Genomic DNA, 4,705 nt, shown 5'->3' with positions numbered 1-4,705 from the left:
AATTTGATGATGGAGTTGGAGCTGTGCGTGGCCACAGTTGTGGGTGAACAGGGAGTACAGCAGGGGACCCCCTGTGTTGAGAGTCAGAGTGGAAAGAGTGAATACTGCCTACCCTCACCACCTGGGGGTCTGTCTGTCAGGAAGTCCAGGATCCAGTTACAGACCCAGGTCCCTGAGCTTGGTGACAAGCTTGGAGGGAACTATGGTGTTGACTTGTCTGTGGTGTCTTGTCCAGGTGTGATACGGCACTGTGCAGAGTGAAAGCAATGGCGTCATCAGTGGATCTGTTGGGGCGGTATACAAATTGAAGTGGGTCCAGTGTGGCAGGTAGTGTGGAGTTGATGTGGGTCTTAACCAGCCTCTCAAGGCACTAAATGCATGTGAGCACAACAGGGCCAGTCATTAAGGCAGGTTATCTTGGTCTTTTTGGGCACTGGAACAATTGTGGTCACCTTTAAAACAGGGATTACAGACAGGGAGCGGTTGAATATGTCCATGAAGACATCTGTCAGCTGGTCAGCGCATGGGACGCCGTCTGGGCTGGCTGCTTTGCGGATGTTGACACGTTTAAAAGCCTTACTCACGTCAGCCACAGTGATCGATAGCGCACTGTCCTCGCGGATAGCGGGAGCCTTTGTGGGGGCTACTTGTTGCTTCCCTCAAACCGAGTGTAAAAGGTGTTGAGGTCGCCAGGAAGCGGAGCATCAGTGCGCATACTGCCAGGTCTCCCCTTATAATCCGTAATCGTCTGCAGCCCACGCCACATGCCTCTCACGTCAGTGCCCTGGTATTGTGATTCTATCTTGCCTCTTGTGTCTCTGATAGCTTTACGTTGATCGTATCTGTATGTGTTGTATTCGTCCAAATCCCCGGAATTAAATGCTTTTAGCAAAGCACGGATATCGCCGTTAATCCATGGTTTTTGATTGAGGAATGTCCAAACAGTAACAGTAGGGAGAACGTCGTCGATACATTTCCTGGTGAAGCCAGTGACAGTGTCGGTGTATTCGTTGATGATATTGTCTGCGGCGACCCGCAATCGAAACAATGCTGGACCATAGAATCTAATTAGTCGCTCCAGCGCTGAACGACTCGCGTCACATATTTACCGAATGGGGGCCGGGGAAGTGTGAACGTGTTCTTTATTTGAAGGAGAAGACAAACTACTTCTTACTTTTAGCTATTTATTTATATGTCAGAATTCCAAACTTGTACAAGGACCACTTTTGGAGAAGAAAATCACAGTCAGCAAGCTGTTAATCTGTAACCAACCTTCCAAAAATGTATACATTCAAAATGTCAAACAAAGCATTTACAGTAAACAAAATGATTGTGATTGGCTATTTGGTTGGGGAGGAGCCGGGGTTTGGACTTGGCTCTCCTCTCGTTGGTGTTTTAGGCAGGTCCCAGCCCCTGACACTCGATCCGTTCCAGGTAGAGATATCGCCGGTCCGTTCCCTCTGGGGAACGAGTTGACCTGCTGAAGAAAACATATACCTACTCTGATTTGTCCTTTCCTAGCCTAGTATTTTTCCATTACATCATTCTTGTGTTGTGTGTGTTGCAGCATCCATCTTGATGACCTGACCCTAACCTCTTCATGTATTAATCTAACGTACCATGGGACTAATGCTTGATTCATCTCTCATTTATCAACAGGCCATCACATTAGTAAATTTAACACACTGCAGTAATGTATTTTTCTTATAGCAATAATAAAGTGCTTTTTATAAGAATGATTTCCAACACTTCTCAATCAAAAGTTAATGATTACCAAAGATAAATGTTTCCTGAATCAGATGATTAAAAAACAAGTTAATTCAATTGATTTGCGCATGGAGCATCAAATACAATTATTAAATTTAATCACTCTAAATAAAGAACTGAATAGCTTTATTTACTCGTCTGCTATGGAGCATTATAATGCAACTGTTTTTATGAAAATAATTTCGAACAAAACCCTCCTTTCACACCTTTTAAGGTGTGAACCAAAAATAAACTGTTTTTTATTAAAAAAAATCTCAAAACCCTCCTTTCACACCCCTTAAGGTGTGAACTAAACCTTTACCACAGGAGTCTTGGGTGTTGCGGTCTCGGGCTCTGCCTCCACCTGCCGTACCTGGTTAGACAAAACTCGGGATAAATTAGTCAATGCATTCATGTAGTCATTGCAATTTATTTGCCAAATGTCTAAGGACGGCAGATGGCCTCCATGTCTTGGAAGACCTGGCATTTGAGCGACCTGTCAACAACTCATGGGGTGTTAGATGTGTTTTGCTGTTTGGTGAGTTCCTCATCGACATCAGTGCTAGGGGAAGTGCATCTAGCCATGTCAATCTGGTGTCGTGGCATACTGGTTGGGAATGAGTTCATTCCTTAGCCATTTTACTTCAGTGCTGGCTGTCTCTTTTTTACAGGGAGTGGCTTCCACCCACTTAGTGAGCCTATCCACCATTACTAGTAGGTATCTGTAGCCTTTCACTCTGTTGTCTGCACCCATATCTGATGTCCTTGAATGGTGCGTCTGGTACTGGGAACTTTCCCATGGGACACTTGTAGACCATCTTTGGGTCGTGGTCATTGCATGTGTCACATTCTGTCACATAGTTTTCCACCATGCTGGTCATGTGTGGATGAATTTTGATTTTAATCAAATTAGTGTCAATCAGCGGCCTTTATAGATGGGGTCAAGCAGTAGTTCCAAAACTAGAACACTATATGGAGCTAATCAGTAATTGCTAAATATGAAAACAAGATGGAGCCAATCAGTAGAGCTAGCCAATAGTTGCTAAATATGAAAACAAGATGGAGCCAAACAGTAGTTTCTGAGCTTGAACATTAAATGAAGCCAAAACACTAGTTGCTCTGTTTTAAGGAAGTAACGAGACAAAGAAAACTTTTCAGGGTGGGGCCGGCCTCCCACTTACTGAACATCCAACAGTAGAGCGAACGCTCGCACAATTTCTTTAACAGTTTACACCAATATGTTTTCATCAGTATGTCACTTTCTTTTACCTTCAAACACAATTACTCTCCGAACGCTCTCACCTCCCTCAGCTTCAATGCTTTACTTATTCACACAACCTGGTCCCATACGCTCTCCACTCATAACAAGATTAACTCTAACACACAACAAAATTTACAGGACTTTAACCTGAAGGGGATTTTACCCCAGAACAATAGAATTTATCAGGACTTGAACCTGAAAGGACTTGAACCTATTTATCAGGACTTTAACCTATTTATCAGGACTTTAACCTGAAAGGACTTTAACCTAGAACAATAGAATTCTGACATATATGGCTTTGATTGTTAAATTTTCATTAACGGGTTCATTACGTCTACATAGATTTATAAATTTGGTAGTTGGTTTACTCTTACCTCCTCCACACTCACAGTCTACAGTATTCAAAGTTAACTATGCAGAATTTGGTTTATAACAACAGGTTTCTGCTTACCTTTCGTTTTTGGCGCCACTGTGAGTGGTGAGGGGTTACAAGAAAACAACTCCGTCTGGCTTCCGTCTTCCGGACTTCGCCATCGGTTCAATTCGGTCCAATTTCTTTTCTTCAAATCACGTCGGGTCGTCACCAAATTTGTGAAAACGTGTTCTTTATTTGAAGGAGAAGACAAACTACTTCTTACTTTTAGCTATTTATTTATATGTCAGAATTCCAAACTTGTACAAGGACCACTTTTGGAGAAGAAAATCACAGTCAGCAAGCTGTTAATCTGTAACCAACCTTCCAAAAATGGATACATTCAAAATGTCAAACAAAGCATTTACAGTAAACAAAATGATTGTGATTGGCTATTTGGTTGGGGAGGAGCCGCGGTTCAGACTTGGCTCTCCTCTCGTTGGTGTTTTAGGCTAGTCCTAGCCCCTGACACTCGATCCGTTCCAGGTAGAGATATCCCCGGTCTGTTCCCTCTTGGGAACTAGTTGACCTGCTGAAGAAAACATATACCTACTCTGATCTGTCCTTTCCTAGCCTAGTATTTTTCCATTACATCATTCTTGTGTTATGCGTGTGTTGAAACATCCATCTTGATGACCTGACCCTAACCTCTCCATGTATTAATCTAACGTACCATGGGACTAATGCTTGATTCATCTCTCATTCATCAACAGGCCATCACATTAGTAAATTTAACACACTGCAGTAATGTATTTTTTATAGCAATAATAAACAGTTTCTTATAAGAATGATTTCCAACACTTCTCAATCAAGAGTTAATGATTACGAAACAAATGTTCCCTGTATCAGATGATTAAAAAACATATGAATTCAATTGATTTGCACATGGAATATCAAATACAATTCGTAAATTTAATCACCCTAAATAAAGAACTGAATAGCTTTATTTACTCGTCTGCTATTGAGCATTATAATGCAACTGTTTTTATAAAAATAATTTCTAACATAAGTAGAGGTCAATCTAATGTCCAGAAGTGCTTGTCAGTCATAAGAAATATTAGCAGAAACGTTAACATCAACATAACTTCCTGTCAGGTGGCACAACTTGGATGAAGTGTGTTGTTGTTATGATAAGTGAACACGCGACTCGCATCTTTCAAATTTGAAGCGCAACGAAAGAGGCATAAGATTGTGTAACTGCTTTCTATGCAAGTAAAGGGAATTGTTTCTGAGAGTGCTGGAAACATAATGTAGGGGCGGTCGTAGCTTGACCTAAGCGGGTATTG

Source organism: Argentina silus (assembly GCF_951799395.1).
Source record: "Argentina silus genome assembly, chromosome: Y".
Lineage (NCBI taxonomy): Eukaryota > Metazoa > Chordata > Actinopteri > Argentiniformes > Argentinidae > Argentina > Argentina silus.
Note: the sequence above shows the minus strand (reverse complement) of the source record.